This window comes from Trachypithecus francoisi, unplaced genomic scaffold (assembly GCF_009764315.1).
Source record: "Trachypithecus francoisi isolate TF-2019V2 unplaced genomic scaffold, Tfra_2.0 Lachesis_group15, whole genome shotgun sequence".
NCBI classification, from domain to species: Eukaryota; Metazoa; Chordata; class Mammalia; order Primates; family Cercopithecidae; genus Trachypithecus; species Trachypithecus francoisi.
Window position 1 is genome coordinate 82,423,592 of NW_022681460.1, and position 21,448 is coordinate 82,445,039.

The 21,448-nt window shown below is 40.0% G+C and overlaps 1 long non-coding RNA gene across 5 annotated transcripts in view; it reads right to left on the reverse strand.

Annotated features, from left to right (window-relative positions):
• The window catches only part of LOC117097497, a 31,046-nt gene extending 9,598 nt beyond the window's left edge, over positions 1–21,448 (reverse strand). The window contains exons 1-3 of one of the 5 annotated variants that reach the window (XR_004442962.1): positions 20,946–21,448; positions 1,426–1,738; positions 375–486 (exon numbers count right to left, since the gene is read on the reverse strand). This is a non-coding gene — a long non-coding RNA (uncharacterized LOC117097497). Of the gene's footprint in view, positions 1–374; positions 487–895; positions 1,090–1,425; positions 1,739–20,945 lie in introns of those variants that run through there. The other 4 variants (XR_004442961.1, XR_004442964.1, XR_004442963.1 and 1 more) reach the window with 4 other exon arrangements.

Below are 21,448 nucleotides of genomic sequence, written 5' to 3' on the forward strand. Positions count from 1 at the left end.
ACTTAAAGAAATGTTGGAGAAGTAGAATGTTTTACCACTCTTGGAAAAATTTTCTTGTTTCTTTTCTGTAGGAAGGAATGAGATAATTGTTAATACTCTTGAAAACTGTCTTAGAGAGTGAGGCTTGAACAGTTGAGGTTTTCTCATGGGACTGTGCACTGATGTTTTGTGCTGCTGTATCAGGATCTCCAAGCTTTCCTAGGTGAACAGTTAAATGGATGTGTCAACAGAAGCTGAGAAATGTTCTCTCAGCCAGGCTTAAGACATGAAAGAGAAAATGGCTTTCTTCATTTACAAAATTGAGCCACAAATAGACTCAAGAACAAAAGCCTAACAAGGAAGATGAATAACATAGAATTATCACTGCCACTTACATTATGTCCAGAATAAGTGGATTGCAAAGGGCAAGTCATGTTGTCAACAGCCTGAGGTATGTGAGGAAACTCTCCTATGAAGGCCTATGCCCAAATGTCCTGAAATGGAAATCTAAGACCTGTTAGTACAAAAGTGCCCTGAATGTTCTTAACTGGCAGGGTGAAAGCAAGGGGACAGGGCTGCCTCTAAAGCAACTAGCACCCTTCAATCACATGCAAGGAACTGGTAATCTGAAAAAACCAACCACCAAGAAAGGGTACAGATAAATGTCATAGCAAATCAAATGGAATGTGATAAGCCAAGCTCTATACTCCTATTAGAACAGGGAGTTCCAAGGAGCGATACCGTGACATTTAAATAGTCTGCAGACACAAGCAATGCATTCGTCACAGGCATCTTATTTCCTGTTTTTGTTTGTTTGTTTTGTTTTTGACTTTTTAGTATTTATTTTAATGTTTTTGAAAGGGATACATTTTTTCCAATTTAAAAAGGGACATGACCATCAAGAGTGGGTTAACATATAGCAGAATACCATATAAACAAATTAGCTGCTAGCTACAAGCAGCAACTTGGATGAATCTTAAAATCAAAACATTGGGGCTAGGTGAGGTGGCTCACGCCTGTAATCCCAGCACTTTGGGAGACCGAGGCCGGCGGATCACGAAGTCAGGAGATGGAGACCATCCTGGCTACCACGGTGAAACCCCGTCTCTACTAAAAATACAAAAACAAAATTAGCCGGGTGCGGGGATGGGCGACTGTAGTCCCAGCTACTCGGGAGGCTGAGGCGGGAGAATCACTTGAGTCCAGGAGGCGGAGCTTGTAGTGAGCCAAGATTGCGCCACTGCACTCCAGCCTGGGCGACAGAGCGAGACACCGACTCAAAAAACAAACAAACAAACAAAACATAACATTGCACAAAAACACATCACAGAGGAATATGTATAATATAGTACCACCTATACAAAGGCCAAAGCAGGTAAAATTAATATATTATCAGAAATCCATAAATAGGTAGTAAAGCTATAAAGAAAAACAAAGAACAAGTACCATAAATTTCAGGATTGTTGCCTCTTGGTGGCAGGGAGAAGGAGATGTGATCAAGGAGGGCACGAAGGTGTCAAATACTGGCAGTGTTTTGTTACTTAATGCCGCTGGTGGGAGCCTGAGTGTTCTTTAAATGTTGTCATCTACTTCTTTAAATGTATGATTTATAAGTTTGTTTTCTCAAAAAAGATGAGTCAAATTTTAAAATTTTATTTCGTTTCTTGAGATCCAAGTATCCCTGTCTTCTGAGGGTAGCCTTTATCCACAGACACCTCTGAAGAAACCCAACATGCAGTTTCCGGATCCATAGACAATGCTGCCAAAGAGTAAAAAAGAAATAAAACATGATAACATAAAAATCAGAAAAAATTATTGGTTGAACTTTTTTTTTAAAGTTGGCATCATATATGTGAACTGACACTCAAGGCCTTTTACCACCTGAACCCAATCTTTCTTTCTGGGCAGATGATATCCCAGAACTTCCCAGTGGGACCTTTTTTCTTGTTAGATGTGATTCCCTGGCCAAGCCTTACATTTACCCTGTTTGTGCTGGGATTATCTCATTCCATTTACCTGCATTTCCCACCCTCTTGCTGACCGACCATCTTAGTTTGACCCTTTCTGGGAAGCCACCTCCATAACCTTTGTCTGAAGTGCCCTGACTCTCTTTCTTGAGCTCTCAACAACTGCCAATTTAATTCTCCTAGCAGTTAACCTTGTGCACATTGTAACAACTGCATTTTCACCAGCCAGACCCCTTTCCCTCCTGGGCAGATAGCTTGACTTTATTTTCTGTCTTCCCATGCAGGTAGATGATTGAGTTCTATCTACCAGAAGCATATGCCTCCTGGAAGCCTGGTTATAACACCTCCCACAAAATCCTTCAAACGCTTTTTATTGTTCTCTTAAGTGTTGCTTATGGGGGACCCAGTGAAGTGCTTCAGAGCCCTAGAGACTTGCCGAGTCATATGAGGGGTCAGCAAACTTTTCCTGTAAAGGGTCAGGTAATAAATATTTTAAGCTTTGTAGACTGTATAAAGTCTCTGTTTCTTCTCCCTCTCCTCCTCTTTCTCCTTCAGCTTCTTTCCTTTAAAAATGTACAAAACCTTTCTTCTTTTCCAAACTCTGGCTATATTTGACCTGTGAGCTATAGTGTGCCGAGTCCTACATTAGAAGGAAAGATCTTGAGTTTCAAAATGACGATGTAAAGCGGAGACCCTACTCCCCGCACCCATTCTCTGCAACTGACACTTTTCTGATTATTTTTCTTTTACTCTTTGTCTTTCTCTGAACGATAGATGTATGGTTGGCTTTCTGAGGTCAAATATAATAAAGAGGTAGCCAACTATTTGGCAAATTTGGACCAAGCAGAGTTCTGATATAAAGAATGTAGGACCCATTCACCCCCAATTAGTCTCTTCACTGAAAGGTGACTTATACCAGATATATCTTATTTACTAATTTGTTTAGTCCATGTCTAGGGAACCTTATGATCAAACCAATATGCCCAGGTCAGAGCAGCCTACTTTAGAATCAAAGCTTTAGGTTGGGCATGGTGGCTCACACCTGTAATTCCAGCACTTTGAGTGGCCGAAGTGGACAGATCACTTGAGGTCAGGAGTTCGAGACCAGCCTGGCCAATATGGTGAAACCCCGTCTCCACTAAAAATACAAAAATTAGCTAGACATAGTGGTGGGCACCTGTAATCCCAGCTACTTGGGAGGCTGAGGTAGGAAAATTGATTGAACCCGAGAGGAGGAGTTTGTAGTGAGCTGAGATCACATCACTGCACTCTAGCCTTGACAACAGAGTGAGGCTCCACCTCAAAAAAAAAAAAAAGAATCAAAGCTTTACAATCCAGAAGAAGTAAAATTTCCAAGTGGGAGGGAAGAGGATCAAGAGGAGAATCTGCAAGAGTAAAACAGGAAGAAGATGTGTGTTGCATGGCACAAAATGAATCTGCAAAGCATCTGGTAACTGCAGGTATGTCTGACTCATAATATTAATGCTTTGCCTAGGACCCCCCAATCTCCCTCCTTCTCTTTAATTTTCTGAAATAACCCACATCTGTGAAGTGTTTTCCTTTGCTTATATTTTCAGTCCCTACTGATGCCTGGAACTCACTGGAGTCAGCAAGTACAGGCAGCCGTTGTAGCAAGTCAGAGTGGTGTGATGAAAGGCTTCAGGAGAAAAACATTCCACCACCGCCTGGTTCACTCAGATACCTTGCCAGAGTACTGTGGTTCTCATGTAAAGCAAATACCCTTTACCTCTTTCACGGTGTTTCCCCCTAAAACAGCAGATTCATTTGGACACTGAGTAACTTGCTTTTTTTTTTTTTTTTACGAGGCCAACATTTGTTTTGTTCCTTGAAGCTGCAGGTTCAAACTCAAGTGTGGTTTTTCTTTCTATAACACACTCAGTCTTCAATGACTTACTCACATGCCAAGCTTAAGAGACACAAAAGGAATACCGGTGCCAAGCAAAAAGCCAACAGACTCTTGCTCTTGTTCTTGTAACATACTTCTAGATCTGAAGGAATGGGGTCTCCTTTTAATTGTGATGTAAAAAGTAGAAGAAAAGAGAGTTAGCTTTTCTACAGTTGATTTAGAAAAAGGGTCTCTGAAATTACATTCATATATATATACTTGCACTGGAGTAAGCCATATAGTAGATCTTCATTCTCAGCAATCACAGTGTACTCCAAGTGACTTATTTATATGTGAGTTTTGACTCTACCTGCCTTTGTTAATTATTTGGTAAGCTAATATTAATAAGGTATTCATAGCTCATTTGCTAACTCTTCCAGGGAACCAACATCTCACTCGGGCCTCTGATATTGCAACTGTGGGCCTTTAAGAAACAACAGAAAAACCCAACTGAATAAAAACTGACTTCCTCTGTGGCTGCCCTCATGGAAGGGGCTCAGGAGCAACAGCCTTCGTGGTGCCCACCCTCTGGGCCAGAGCAACAGATGCCCCATGTCTGAGTCTAGTGCCTCCAAGAACCATAGGTGAGGATTCTGGGGGTAGAGAGAGTGGGAGAAATGTCACCATCCCACAGATGAATGAACGCTGGTCTAGTGTGTTTAGGGCAGTATACCTTGACCCAAAGGGATTGCATGGAATACACTTTATGTTTAATCTCCTAACACCTTTTGTCTAATGCAATTATTTGAAATATAACTCAATAGAAAGACATGACCCTCCTGGAAGTGTCTTGAAATGCTTATTGCACAGTAAGGTTTCTGCTTATTTGCTTAATTTTTAAGGATTTGTAGCTTGATTTTTCCCCCCAGAATGGAGGAAAAGATGAGCAGTGTTAAATTTTGAACATCTTAAGAAGTCGTGGCCCTTGTTAAATTTTGTTTGGGAGAATTCATAGAAAGTTACTGTGAAACAACCATATTCTTAGAAAGCTTCTCATTTAAGACTCAATTGGGTCAGAGCTTAGGTTATTCTGAGAGCTGAATACATTTGTTCTCTCCCTGAATCACAGATTCTGACATGTTATTTTAGAAGTTCTTGGGCTTTTTCTAAAAATTGACAGACATATGGAAAAGTTAATAATTCAGTGAGTAAAATATGCTTATATCTGCAAACAACAGCGATAAAAAAGATGCCCTATTTTTACTGATAATCTTTCTAAGAGTTTTGAAAATGCAAACCCAAACTTGACATAGAAAAGGTACAAAAGATCTTGGCCCTTACATTTTCTCTGCTGTTTTTCATTGTCATGCAATGTTTTAATTTTCCTTGAGATGAAACCACTTAGATCCCAACTTTAGATCACTATGTCCTACACTATCGGATCTATAGAATTTTAAAAGGTTAAGAACTTTCTTGGGAAAATGTGGCTTCTATGAAATATAATCACAAACATAAATAATGGCTATTTCTACATTATTTATGTTAATTTTTTATTCTTATTACATTAATTATATTCTTATAATTATTTATGTATTCCCTTTTTGTTTGTTTGTTTTCAAGATGTAGTCTCACTCTGTCACCCAGGCTGGAGTGCAGTGGCACAATCTCTGCTCACTGCAACCTCCACCTCCCGGGTTCAAGCAATTCTCCTGCCTCAGCCTCCTGAGTAGCTGAGATTACAGGTGCCCGCCACCACACCCGGCTAATTTTTGTATTTTTAGTAGAGGTGGGGTTTCACTATGTTGGCCAGGGTGGTCTCAAACTCCTGACCTCAGGTCATCCACCCACCTCAGCCTCCCAAAGTATTGAGATTACAGGTATGAGCCACCACACTTGACCCCATTTATTTCTTTAAATTTATCTGATTTAAGACAAATTTAGGGATGATTTTCTTGTAAATGAAACTAATGTCTTTCATGAATGAGTAGTTGTAAACCAGATCTGATATCGTTTAAGGAGATATGAGAAGGACTTAGCTAGTCAGTAATAGCTTCTCCATTTATTTTCTACTATTCCTTACAATGATATTTCAGTTTATATTTGGAAAGTAGCTGCCAAACTATAAAAATTGCCTCACAGTCCATAAAACAATGTGCCACCTTCAAGCTAAAGATGAACACTTTTTTTTTTTAGAGCATGAAAAGTTCTATTCCTTGGGTTGCTGTTCCATCTGTCCATAACTTTACAGAAAATTACCTACCAGGAGCTCAAACTTAAGCAGATCATATGTGAGGTCATACATAAATTCATGGAAAAAAGGAAGCCCTTCTTGCTGACAGATTTGGCTGTGAGCAATGGGATAGGGGCAATTCTTTTCCTCCTGGGGCCTTAGTTTCTTTAGCCTTGAATCTTCTTTTTCCTATTTCTGCATGACTGCCTTCATCTTTCCTTGGGATTTCAGCTTAAAGGTCACCCTAGAGTGATTTTTTCAGAGTAGGTGTCCTATTATATTATTGTCTCTGTAGTACCCGATGTAAGTTTAAGGTGCCCTGTAATCGTCTACATAGCACTTATCATGAACTGATACTCTTGGTTTTTGTTTGTTTCATGTCAACCTCCTTGTAGTTGCAGAGCATGAACTCTGTCTTATTTGTTCTGTAATCTGGCACCTAGAGTGGTGCTTGGCAGGTCTTACGAGTTGAATTGTGCCTCCCAAAAAGATATGCTGATGTTCTGATCCACAATACCTCAGCATGTGACATTATTTGGAATAGGGCTGTTGCAAATGTAATTGTTGGGATCGCAAGGAATAAGGTGCATCCTTAATCCCAAAAGACAGCTGCCCTTAGAAGAGAAAATAACATACAGAGAGGACACCGTCCGAAGACACAGACACACGGAGAAGATGGCCATGTAACCAAGAGTCAGAGACTGAAGTTTTGTGTTGGAAATCAAGGAATGCCTGGGGCTACTAGAGGTGGACTAGACAAGCAAGTCTCCTCTCCCACAGGCTTGGGAGGCAGCATGGCCTCGGCAACAGGCAATTCCCTTTTCAAATGCTGAGGGCTGACACTCTACTCCCTCAACCAGGAGCCAAATATTTGCCTTAAAAATGAAACTAAAGGAAAAACAAGATTTTTGTAATAAAAACCAGCTGTATAGCAAATGGGATGAAATGTATCATTCTACTGCAGTTCTCTAGTTGAACTTATATAATATTGTAATAAAATCATCAAAAGTACTTGGAGGAGGAAAATTTTTTACCATGATTTTGTGCTCCTGGCCACAGTAAATTTGCAAGTTTAAGCAAGCATCATTCAATAATTTTAAAATACTTTCCTCCCCCAGCTTTTTTTTGCAGCAGTAGGAGCATGCCTCTGAGGCATTGTGAAGAATCTGATAGCTGAACTGAAGCCAATTCCAGCCTTTATGGAAAAATTTACACAACACTTCCAGGTGGGCAGATTCAAAGACAGGATGAATCATGGCCCAGTGCACTGGTTCCTGGCTGTAATCCTAGCATTTTGGGAGGCCGAGGCAGGAGGACTGCTTAAGGCCAGGAATTCAAGACAAATCTGGGCAACATAGTGAGACCCCTGTCTCTACAACAAATTTTTAAAAAATTAGCCAGGGGTGGTGGTCTGTTCCTGTAGTCCCAGCTACTCAAGAGGCTGAGGTGGGAGGGTCACTTGAGCCCAGGAGTTTGAGGTTACAGCAAGCTATGATCGCGCATCACTGCACACTAGCCTGGGTGACAAAGGGAGACCCTGTGACCCCCCTCCTCCTTGAAAAAAAAAATAGGATGAATCAGTGTCAAAATCATGAAGAAAAATATTCTAGGTTCCCAATTCCCAAGTTCTGCTTGTCCAAAATGGTAAGAGCTCAGAGGGTACAAATTCAAAATGTATTAATTGCTAGAACTGATCTTTAGTGACTGCATTTGAAAAATCTGAAATCATTTGAAAAACAGTTGTATATGTGTATATATGTACGTGCTTGCTATGTGTGTGTGTGTGTGTGTGTGTGTGTGTGTGTGACCTGACAAATTTTATTGTGAGGTCCTTTATAAGGCTACTGTAGCAAGTCCTTCAGTTTATACCAAATGTCTCCTCATAAATCAGTAAACCTCTTCATTTGTTCCTTGATAATGTAAGAGCAATTTCTTTAGAAGTCATATACTGTCCTATAACTGCAGCTTTCTCTTTGTCTCATCTGTACACAATACATAGAATTAAGCACAAAGAAACAAAGATGTACCAAAAACAAAGAGCAAACTTTGCAGGGAGTTACGTGCAGGGTCTGAGAGCATTTCCTGTCTCATAGATAGGAAGCATTTGCACCACAGCTTGTCATCTGCGCTGTCAGGCCCAGTGTCTCCTAACTTCCTGAAATAAAACCAAACTAAGCAAAACAATAAAAGTGACGATTTCTCTGTGTTTTGGAATTCCAAACTCCTATTACTGGAACATTAAATCTTTCAACCCTACTGGCTAATGTGCCTTTCAAAATTAATGGTGTTTTTGTAATGGTTTGCTTTTAAAATATAATGCTGCAATATACATTCCATATATTATAACAACTTATTATTATTACTATTTTGAGATGGAGTTTCACTCTTGTTGCCCAGGCTGGAGTGCAATGGCATGATCTCGGCTCACTGCAACCTCTGCCTCCCAGGTTCAAGCAATTCTCCTGCCTCAGCCTCCTGAGTAGCTGAGATTACCGGCGCCCGCCACAATGCCCAGCTAATTTGCTGTATTTTTATTAGAGACAAGGTTTCACCACATTGGTTAGGCTTGTCTCGAACTTCTCACCTCAAGTGATCTGCCCACCTTGACCTCCCAAAATGCTGGGATTACAGGCGTGGGCCACCACGCCCAGCCTATAACAACTTATTTTAAGCATTATTCCCAAATTCCGCTAATCTTTTTGTCAAGAGAAAAATACTGGTTTATTAAAATTTACTTTTCCTTTTACTCTTCTAAATGGCTCGAACAAAACTCATGGTCCCTTGAATGTTAATTGGGTTTCAGCTGCGGGCAGATGACAGAGAAATACATAATATAAAAACAATCCTTAGTTTTGTCTATAAATTTATCTTTCTTGCCCTTCAAGTGTACTTGATGGTCCAGTGGTTTCCAACTCTGATACAAAATTTTCATTTGCTTTTATAAGAAATCATCTAGCACAAAGAAGGGGTCATATTTTATCAGCATCATCACCAACAAACACATCACCATCACCACTTTTTAATTTGTAGAAAATCCGGTCTTACCTGCCAAGATTAAGATATCAAAAGAGCGTGGATTATTTTAAGGTGGTTCAGTTCTGGATGGAAGTTTATGGTCGGGTCTGGGGAGAACTTCTATGTCATAAACCTCCACATCACATAGGTTAACAGAGTAATAGAATTGTGTAGGTACAGAGACCTGATGAAACCTACTGACACCTCTGCTTTGCAAACCAAGAGAGTGTCCCTTCTAGGGTGCCCTTGGGAATGTGCAGCCATGAATTAGGTGTGCCTGGAGTAAAGGCACAAAGAAGACTGCGAGATGGGATGAGTGCGAATGAGTGCATGGAGAGAGGTTTAGGTAGGACATAATATCTATGTTTTAAATATCAAAACAAACTCAGATGATGGAAACAAGTGCAAATTTTTCATAAAATTTTAGGAAAAAACTTAACTTGTTTTCTGTTTAGAGCAAGCTTTCAGACCTGTAGAGAGTACAAATTCATTCAGCCCAGAAGAAACGCTTAAGGAGAGTGATCTGATCCCATGCTTTCATTATGCTGCAAGGAAATAGAAGTGATTTACCAGCCCACTAGAATCCTGGCTTTCTGACTGCCAGGCCTCTGCTCCAATTCATAGCTCTTTAAGAAAAAAGGAAATGCAGAATTAACTTCTATTAAATTTCATCTATGGGCCAGACAGGATGCCAACTGCCAGGCATTGTCATCATCACAAACAGTGGTTACCAGCTCAGGCTCCCAGGCAAACTTCTTCAGTGGGAAATTTGTTCCACCTCTTACCTGTGTGACTTTGGACAGGTCATTTTTAAGTCAACTGATTCCTAGTTTCTTCACTATAAAATGAGGATCATAAATGAAACTTCTTTACTGACAAGAATTAAATGAGACAACCTTTGCGAAATGCTTCATGGTGCTTGGTGTGTAAATGTTAGTTCAATGAAGATTGACTAGAAAAAAAGAGAAAAAACTCCTTTATATGTGGGAGGGGTGAGGAAGAGGCAGTGGGGGTTGATTTTATGGCTGTTTTACAGATGAGAAAAATTGGGGTTGAGTAAAATTCACTAATTTGTCAGCAAGTTGCAAAACCAGAATGTGAAATTGTGTCTGTTTGAAAACCCACTTCAGAGTGTGTCTGCTGCACCGCAACACCTTCCTGTAAGAGAGCCGAGAGCTGGAAAGCATGCTGAGGCCATTCGCTTCGGGAGCTGGCTGCCGCACTCGCTGGACTCATGCTGAGTTCTGAAAGTCCTCTGGCAGCTCCCCAGCAATTCCAGCAATCTGCAGAGTTCTGAACTGGGTGCTGCCCAGGTGGCAGAAGTCAGTGAGCATGTCCAGGTGACAGTGCAAATATGATTGTAGGTTGGAGTCCGTCCGGAATGTGACCTTGACTTCTTTTAGCCATTTCCCAGTTCATTCTCAAGGGCAGATGCTGCGTCCTCTCTTTCTGCAGGACTGACTCACTCCATGCCCAACACTGTAAGAGATTTTGCTCTCTGTCTTAGCTCTGCCAATAACGTGACCCTGGGCAGCTCACTTTACTTCTTCAAGGCAGGCTTAGGATAGATCCTCAAGCCACACCCTGGCCAACAACTCAGATTCTACAGAGTGAGACACTGAAATATTTGTATTTCTTTATGGTAACCTCTTCACTGAAGTAAACCTTACATCAGGAAAAAGTGTGCAAGTCCTGTAAATATACAGATTAACTTTCACAAAGTGAACACAGTCTCACACTAAATAATAAAGCAATCCAGCCCAGAAGACACCCTCTGAGTCCCCTACTAGGTACCACTCTCCCAAGATAACCACTCTATTCTGACTTTTAACATCATAGCTTACGTTTGCCAATTCTGAAATTTTAGATAAATGGAATCACACAGCATGTATTCTTTTGTACGTGGCTTCTCTCACTCAACAGTGTGCTTGTGAAATTCATCCATGTTATTGCTGGTAGTTCTAGTTTGTTTTCATTGCTATATAGTAAGGGATCAATCTCCGGTTTTATAAATAAAGTTTTATTGAAACACTGCCAGACTAATTTGTCTCAGTATTATCTACAGCTGCTTTCACACTGCAATGGTAGAGTTTAGTTGCCACAGGGATTACATGACTGGCAAAGTTAGAAATATTTACTATCTGGCCCTTTACAGAACAAAGTTTGCTGAACCCCACTCTATGGTATCCAATCACATGAGCCCACCGACATTTCTTCCTTTATTCTTTATTCATTGATGGACATTCAGATTGTTTCTGGTTTTGAGTTAGTACAAATAGTGCTGTTGTGAACATTCTCATAGTGTCTTTTGGTGACATTTCTGTTGGATTTATGGAATGTGTATTTTTTAAAAATCTTGGACTGATGCTAATGCCAGGTTTGGGAACTCATGCTTTACAGATGTAATCTAACCCAAAATGTTAAAATTGTCTTGCCCAAAGTCATGCAGAAAATAATTGGCAGACCTGGGATTGATAACCAAGCCTTGTTCTTGGAACAATTCTATGTTTCCACTGCTGTTCCTATAGTTATTATCTTTAGAAAAACATTGTTAGAAAACTCTTTACTTAGCTAAAGTCTTTCACAAATATGACTCTTTTCTACTGTATTTGGCTGTACATTTTCAAGAATAGAAAACTTACTGCCTTATGATAATTTTAGAGACAAGAGATTATATAATCACTTAACCCAACCCTCTCACATTATAAATTAGCAAATCAACGTTTGGAGATACTAATAATGCACTCAAAATAGGCATTTTGAGCCTTGACTTTTATTCTGTACTACAAAATGATTTTGAACTTGCCTTTCTTGTCTTAGCAATTTGTACTACTTCAGGCAATTAACTTATTTAACTAGTACGTATTTAACTATTTAAACATTATGAAAGTGCCTGAAGTAAAACCAAAATAGTCTCTCCTTCACCTTCCAACTGTATAGCCTCTTTCTCCTAGGCAACTACTCTTAATAACTTTTTTTCAATCATCCATATATAAACATATGAAAATACATTTAACTGGCCGGGCGCGGTGGCTCAAGCCTGTAATCCCAGCACTTTGGGAGGCCGAGACGGGCGGATCACGAGGTCAGGAGATCAAGACCATCCTGGCTAACACAGTGAAACCCCGTCTCTACTAAAAAATACAAAAAACTAGCCGGGCGAGGTGGCGGGCGCCTGTAGTCCCAGCTACTCCGGAGGCTGAGACAGGAGAATGGCATAAACCCGGGAGGCGGAGCTTGCAGTGAGCTGAGATCCGGCCACTGCACTCCAGCCTGGGTGACAGAGTGAGACTCCGTCTCAAAAAAAAAAAAAAAAGAAAAAAAGAAAATGCATTTAACTGCTCTAAGTCCAAACTTTGATAAGGAAAAAATAAAATGTAATTCTTCTTTAACTGAAGTTAATGTCTAGTTCGAGGCTCCATGTCGTCATTTAAGTGAAGGCTCAATCTCAGTTAATTTGGAATACCCTCCCTTTCCCTGTAACTCTGCCTCATTTCAGAGGGGTTAACGCAATGCCAAGAATTTGCTGTGTGTTAGGGGCTGGGGTTTCAGTATGGGAAGCATCTAGACCTTGGTAACCGTAGTGATATTGAGACATCTTTCCCCCTACCTGGGCCTTGGCCACTGGTCCCCACAAATGCCCTGGCCCATGCTGTCAGATGCAGTGAGGTCTGGTGGTTTATGTGCCATGTTTGGGCCATGGTAATCTCTGCCAGGCTCACCATATGGCCTGGCTCACTGCAGCCATTCCCCTGTGGCAGCTTCCCTGGCCTCCACCTGGAAGTGGAGGTCCAGCTCTCTGGTTTTATTTATGTTTATGTTTATTTTTATTTTTCTGAGACAGAATCTCACTCTGTCACCCAGGCTGGAGTACAGTGACGGAATCTCAGCTCACTGCAAACTCTGCCCCCCAGGTTCAAGTAATTCTCATGCCTCAGCCTCCCAGGTAGCTGGGATTTACAGGCGTGCACCACCATGCCTGGCTAGTGTGCGCATTTTTAGTAGATAAGGGGCTTCATCATGTTGGCAGGCTGGTCTCAAACTTCTGACCTCAGGTGATCCACCTGCCTCAGCCTCCCAAAGCACTAGAATTACAGGTGTGAGCCACTGCGCCCAGCCTGTCCTCTGGTTTTAGATCCCACCAGCCTAGGTGAAGTTTTCTGCTTCCCTAAGTTCTATTTGTTGCTTTTGGCCTCTTTCTTCCAGGCTTGCCTCCAACACGTGTTGCCTTCCTTCTGATACACTCTCATCCCTCTCATCTCCCCTCAACATGGACATATCTTCCCTTGCCCTTTAATAAGCATCTGTGGACACATGTTTTGTGTATTGTATTTTTATTTCTGTCAGATATCTTTTCCAGTCAGGCAGCAGGAAGATCCCTTTCTTCTCAAACCCTCAAACATTTACAAGTTTGGCTTTTTGGAAAGCAGTTACTAGGAATGGTTCTTTTGCCCCGTGGGAGCAATAAGCACAGAGCAGCCTAGGGGCTTAAACGCGGGTAAGAGTAGAAGGAGGTAAAAAGTGAACAACTGGAAAAAAAATATAATTAACATCTCAAGGTATTGTCTGGCACGAAGATAGGCATATCTGCAGAGTAATTGTTTCACTTTGTTTTCATTCCAAAATTGAGATTATGCAATGTATCAAACTGTAACTTGAATTTTTTTGCTTAATAATTATCTTGGACAAATACCTGCATACAAATATGCTTCATTTTTCTTAGTGTCTTCATAATACAGCTCACAGTATAATTTGCTCAATTATTTTCCCTGTCAATGAAAATTCAGGTTGTTTCCAGCTTTTTGTATGTACACATAATGATAATGTTTTAACAGCCAATGTTTATTATGGTCTTAATATGTACTAGACAACGGTCTAAGCATATATGATCTCATTTAATCTTCAAAAAAACTCCATGAGATAGGCATTGTTTTTGCCTTCTTCTTGCAAATGAGAAAACTGAGGCACACAAGGATCAAATAACTTACTCAAGGTCATCATAAGTTATGGATTTGAACCCCAGCAGGCCTGTCTACAGAGGTCATGCTCTTAACTGTCATACTGTACTGCCTCTCTCTAATAAACATACTTGTATATAAGTTTTATATATTTTTATTGTTATTGTATAATTATCCAGACTGAGATTGTAGGTAATGTGTGTATTTTTATATTTTAACAAATACTAGCAGATTACTTTGGGGCTAAAGCAATTTATAGAATGTTTCATAGTATTCAAGAGTAACTATTACCCCAAAGCCTCACCAATACTGGATGCTAGGTTTAGTCTGAGGTTATATTATTCTGGTAGGAACTCTGCCTCTCTGAAGCCCCCTAAATGTTTTCTTAGTGTTTCAGTTTTCACTTCCCTGATTACTATTGTTGATGATACACATCTTTTTAAAATTATTTATTATACTGAGAATTAAAATGAGATAATTTATAAATAATCAGAGCATACATTTGACTTGGAGTTCAGCTTTTTCTTATAACATTTTCTAATAAACTTTTTACCTCCATTGCCACATAATTTCTACCTTATAGCCAAAAAGTATTAAATCATTTATTTATCCAACAATATTTGTTTAGCCCAAACCATATGCCAGGCCTTATCGCAGGTACTCAGGATGCAGGTAAACAAAAAAAGATTTCATGGAACTTGCTTGTGTTGTATTATCAAAAATAGAGGATGACAAACAATCCTTGTAGGTAGCATAAGGCATTTCAGCAGAGCTTATTATAAACAACTTGATGTTGTGTTAACACCATATAGCATACGTGTAAATCTATTAAGTACAGAGTTTCATTTTTAGTCTGACTAATGCTTTTATTTTCAGTTTACTTCTGATTGGTAAAAACTTTTCAGCTCAAACCTTTGTCTGTATAATGAAATATACTGGCTTGCTTGGTACAGTATGGCTATTGTTTTGACTGGCTTCATAGTATTTCATGGAGTTATTATCTCATCCTATTCCACATATTCTTATTATTGAACACATTTTTTCTTAACACCCCCTCACTCCTACTCACACACACAGACTTTGGGTTACTATAAATAACACCATATATGTCTTCTCAAACATCTTTTCTTATGTTTATTGGCCCTTTGCATTTCTTCTGCTGCGAATTGCCTGTTCCCATTTGTCATTTTCTATTAATGTGTAAGAGCTCTTTGTGTATTAGAAATATTAAGCCATTGTCCTATACGCATTGTAAATATTTTCTCTTAGAAGCTCATTTGTTCTCTGCTTTATATTACATAGAAATTACACATTTTTATGGAAATGACTCTTGCTTTATTTCCATGAATAGTTTCTTGAAAATATATTCAGTTATTTACCTAACTAAGCTTCCTATCTTGCTATAGAAAGCTTTTCTTATTCCACAGCTATAAAATGTTTTCTAAATTAAAAAAAAAATTTTCTATAGCTTTCCTTATTTCATATTTGACTCCTTAATATTTCAGGAATTTACTTTGGGCTATGTTACAAGATAAGAATTGAAGGCTATTTTCTTGCATATACATAGTCAATTATCCAACCCCATTATTATAGATATTTTGTATTATATGCAAAATGAATATTATACACCTTTTCCCAAATGATTTCTGCTCTCAGATACAGTCAGACCTACTTCTGGATTCTATTGTTTTCCATTGACCTATCTGCTTTTCTATCAGTACCACTCTGCTTCGATTGCAGCAGCTTTATAGTAAGTTTTGATATCTGTTAAGGGAATTACACTCCCTTTCCATTTCTGAAACAGGACTATAAAGGTCATTAGACACCTTTTTTCTCTAGATAGTTCTAATTTTCCAGTAGGCCAGGGTGCTGCCTTCTTAGAAGCTGATTTTCTTATGAATTAAGAAGGATTACAATTTTTTAAGCAAAAGAAGCTTTTCATGTCTGAGAAGTTATACAAGCTGACATCCTTCAAATTTTGTCAAATAATATTATTAATGAGTTGATCATAATTTTGAATTTGAATTAGCATTTTCTACAACTTTTGTCATTGTCTGAACAACAGGAAAACTATCAAATTAAGGGAGAAAGCATAGTAAATTTTATGATTAATGAAGATCATTATTTTGCTTGAATAGAAATAATTTGGTTTAACAATAATTTAATGCAATGTCATAATCTTACTGCTCAAGTAGCTGCTCTTCTAGTGTTGTGTCTTTCTTTGGTGGGGGTCTGCTCTCTCCCATCTTTATTTCTAATTTGCATCTAGCTTTAATTTTTAAGGGTTATAAAGGTTTAGACAGCATCATATTTTGTTTTAATTCCAAGCTTCATTATGGATATGAAAAGAGCTGAAGTTTATTATTTGTTTAATGCCAAGACACTAATTTTCCACTAAACTCCATGGACAATTTGTTTTTTATGTTTTTTGACTAATTTATCTTTGTTTGCAGATGTAGCTACATAGAAAAATTTCTCTAGATAAAATATGTATGTTCAATTAATCTAAATAGAACCATTCGGCATATAGTATATTACTCAATTTGTAATCTGGAATTAGCACCACAATGATTCATACACTGTAATATCCACTACTGTACTCCCTCCTACACACTGGAAAGCTTTATATTTTGGGAAGAATTTTGCCTTAATAACCACCACAGTGGGATTTTGCCCTCATTTCCTGTATATTTATTCTGGGTGGTGTTTGCAAGATGATGAGGATCTATTTTTGTGGGGTTCTTTTCCTTGAGGAGGAAGTAAGAGCACTGCGCCTGTCTCCAGCTCCATAACTGCTAGACAGATCAGACAGGGGCTCTGCCAGCCAGGCTCCAGGAAGGCTTCTCCCTTCTGATGGAACAACCAAACAATTGTTACTATTCACAATGGCCCAAATGGAGAAGTATTCTTGGAACAATAAGAAAAGGGAAAGTCAGCCACCAGCAGGAAAGAAGGCTTTCAAGCAACATTAAATTCAGAGAATGTGACTGTCCTTTCAATGTAAACAGTTTGCACAGCACTTCTCTAAATAACAATATAAGGAGTGCTGGCCATGTGCAGGGCCCCCACATACACTATTATCTCTAATCCCATAACAGCCTTAGCAGATGTGTATTAACGCCATTGGACATCTGAAGACACCAAGGCTCAGAGAGATCATAATAACCTATAGAAATTTCCATGACTGATGAATGTGACAGTCAAGCCCCAGTTTCTATAATACACAGCCATAATCTTATCTACCACTTTTAAAAATTAAACATAGATGAAACGTATACAGTTCTTTGTGAGTGAATCTATAATTTTGTTTTTAAAAAAGGACAAGGCAGTGCTGAGGGCTCCATTAACAGTTTGAAATAGATTCTTTTTCTTCTGAGTTTCTCTGAATATTACAGAGGCAATGGAAACTTGAAGGAAATTTGCTGAATGCTGTGTGTGACAGCGTACCAGCTTCCTTTATCACATACAAAAGGATTCCCCTGATCTCTCTCATTCTGCCAACAATGCACAAGGCGCACAGCAACTTTCTGCTTACAGTAACTTTAAATCTTGAAGGCAACTGTTTAAATTAAGGATCTAAGCCAGGTGTGTTGGAGTGCACCTGTGGTCCCCACTACTCAGAAAGCTGAATGAGAGGATCACCTGAGCCCAGGAGGTCTAGGCTGCAGTGAGCTGTGATTGCACCACTGCATTGCACTCTAGCCTGGGCGACAGAGTGTTTAAAAAAAAAAAAAACGAAGAAGAAGAAGGTGATTAAAAATCTAAATTAACATAACCATCGTACTGATTTTCAATACAGTTTGGGTTATCCACTGCATGAGCATGAGTGTGATGTGTGATGTATGCATCTGAAAAATCATTCTCTATCACTAAATATTTGGTCTCCTTTCAATTAGCATTTAACTTTTCATTGATTGTTTCTATTAAATGTTAGATCAATGAAGCAATTCTTTACCTTAATTGCATGTCATTTAAAATAGGTGACAGAAGAAAATAATGACTCTACAAATGAGATGCCCATTGGATTGGTTTTAGATATGTAATCATGTATGAGAACAAGTCAATAATTATTGACTTAAGGACTGTAATGGACCATGAAAAGTTACTAGTTTTCTAGTTGTTTCTAGGTGTGATGATGCAAATAATTTTTTAGTTTTCTATTAACTTTTTCTTAGGTTTTCCAGGGCCCAGCCTGGGCCTACTCTATACTTAGGTGCACTAAGATGTTTATTATTTGAAGCTCTCCTTCTCACTACCCAGCACACCAACCTCATTTCAAGGTTTCCTGTTGTCAGGTTCTCCTGCATTGGCCTGCCACCAGCCACGGGAATATCCACCATGCACACAAGAGAGGACTTCATGCTCCCATGAGCTTCTGTTGATAACACTTTCATGGATTGGGTCACAATTCATTAGTTTCCATCACAGAAAGCAGGATTCTGGGCAAATCAGCCAGACAGAGGACAAGTATGTTATAAAGTTAGGATGACAAGAGTGGGAGTCTGGCATCTGGAACTCTGTTCAGGGCACCCAACATGAGGAAGATGGATTAGAATGGAATAAGAATGCTATGAACTACATTGTGTCATCCCCTCCCCCAAAAATTCATATGCTGAATCTCTTGACCGCAATGTGATTGTGTCTGGAGATGGGGTCTTGGGGGAGGTTAGGTTTAGATGAGATCTTGAGGGCCCTCATGATGGATTAGTGGTTATAGGAAGAGACACCAGAAAGCCTGCTTCCTCTCTCTTGCTGCCATGTGAGTGGCTGTCCATCCTGGCTAACCCGGTGAAACCCCGTCTCTACTAAAAAATACAAAAATCTAGCCGGGCGAGGTGGCGGGTGCCTATAGTCCCAGCTACTCGGGAGGCTGAGGCAGGAGAATGGCGTAAACCCGGGAGGCGGAGCTTGCAGTGAGCTGAGATCCGGCCACTGCACTCCAGCCTGGGCGACAGAGCGAGACTCCGTCTCAAAAAAAAAAAAAAAGAAAGAAAGAAAGAAAGTGGCTGTCTGAAAGGCAGGAAGAGAGCCCTCACTGGGGAACTGAATCAGATGGCACTTGGACCTTGGACTTCCCAGCTTCCAAAACTGGGAGAAATAAATTTCTGTTGTTTAAGCCACCCAGTCTGCGGTGTTTTGTTAATGGCAGCCTAAGCTGACTAAATAAAGAACGATAAAAAGGGAAGCATTAAAAGAGAAACTCTTCTCCAAAAGGGGGGTAGAGGGTTTCCTCATCCCTTTGCCTAAGGTCACCTGAAGTTTACACTGTGTTCAAATGATGGATCTATAGGACACCAGGCCGTAAGATGGCTGCCATGCCTGCAGTCCTTTCCAGAGAGAAATGCCATATTCACACCCTGCTGAGGAAGATCTCTAGGAAGTCCTTTTTTTTTTTTAAGGCAGGGTCTTAGTCTGTCACCCAGGCTGGTGCACAATGACGTGATCAGGGCTCACTGCAACCTCTGCCTCCCAGGCTCAAACCATCCTCCCACCTCAGCCTCTCAAGTAACTGGGACCACAGGCATGCACCACCATGCCCTGCTTTTTTTTTTTTTTTTTTTTTTTTTTTTAGTAGAGATGTGGTTTCAGCATGTCGCCCATGTTGGTCACAAACTTGTGAGCTCAAAGCAATCTGCCCGCTTCGGTGTTCCAATCTAGGAAGTTCTTTAAGTGTAGGTGGACAAGTTTTGCTCCACATCAGTCTGCCACCCACAGACAGCTGCACTAAGGTTCATACCTAACCCAAAGGCAGCTAAACTAGTCAGACCAACAGCCTATGAGATGGTCTGACACCAAAAACTCTGCCTTTTATGAATCATGGTGATTACGTTGACCAACCCAATCCTCTCTCTCGAGACTTCAAAGTTACCTAGTAAAAATCAGATATATAGTAGCAGAAGAATATAGGCACACAGAGAGGTGCAAAGGCAGACAGAATACTCAAGAAGTTAGCAAGGGAACAACCAGTCATTAGAATCACTTTTCAGAACATAAATTGGGTTCTAGTCTCCATGGGAAGCTATGGTTTTGTGATTCCTTGTTGTGAGCCTTTTTCTGGACTCCGGTTTAGATTGTAAGTTTTAGAAGAGGAAACCTAGGCAAAAATTCTTATTTTCTTTATTTTCGTTATTCCACAGGGCATAACACTCTGGCTCCATCTCTTGAGGTAGCATGAGTAAGTCTCTTTCCAGCAAACAAAAAGGCCACATAACAATGTTCTATAACAGCTTATCTGTATGTTTTTTCTATATAAGATGTTGGGTTACATAAAAGTTTAGGAAGTGGGACTTAATAGGTTGTCTTGGAACTTTTCTAGCTTAAGCTCCAGTGATAAGAAAAGTAGTGAATAAGTATTCCTACATTTTTAAGGAGATATGCTAAACAAATCTATGTAAGAAATACTAAAAGAGGGTTGAATTAATCCAGCAGCCACTTTCGGATTAAGATGTGAGAGTAAAGTTGTTGGTCTAGTAGGAGATACTGTGTCTCCCACCAAGAAATTTCAAGCCAAGAACAGGGACCAGGATAACAGCTGTATTAGTCAGGGTTCTTTTGAAAACCAGATCCAATATAATGTGTATTTATTTGTTTGCGTGTTTGTTTCAGGATTTGGCTCACACAATTATGGGGGCTGGCAAGTCCAAAGCTATAGTGTGTGCTGGCAGGTCAAGACCCAGGAGAGCTGATGATGCAGATGAAATCCAAAGGCTGTCTGCTGGATGATTCCCTCTTGCCTGAGAAGGCTGGTCTTTTTGTTCTATTCAGACTTTTAACTGATTAGATAAGACTCATCCACATCACAGAGGGCAATCTGCTTATACGGTGCTCACTGATTTAAATGTGAATCTCATCTCAAAACATCCACCGAGGTGGCGCGTAAAATTAACCACCACCAGAGCCTATAAAGATTTGGAGGGGACCACAATAAGGAGAGACGAGCATCCCCATACCTGGTTGGTATTTGTTGAGCTGCAGAAGCGCCAACCACTCTGGTGGAGTGGGGTGAGACAATCCTCAGGAGAGCTTGACGTGGATCTCCTGGATTTGAGGTAATTGCAAGCACAGAAACAGGTACTGCTTCCTGCCTGAAGAGTTCTGAAGGAGGGCTGCTGAAGGAAAGCAGCCCTCAGCCTGCACCAGGACAACGTGAACGGCAGCAATAGTTCTCCAAGACACCATAGCTTCCATCATCTTCCTTCTCCTGTATCCTTCAGGTTTCAAGTAATCTTTCTAAACTGCAAGTGTAACAGTGTTGCTTTCCTACATGGCTGTGGCTCCTGGATGTTCATGGAATAGTGCACAGTAACTCCCGTGAATGGCTCATGAGCCCTTGGGATCTGTACTTCCTACCACTTCAGTCTCACCTCATTTTCTCCTCTGCCTACACCTGCCCACCTGCTGTGCCTGCAACACTGTCGCCCCGCCTACCTAGTAAATGCCTATGCCAATGTCA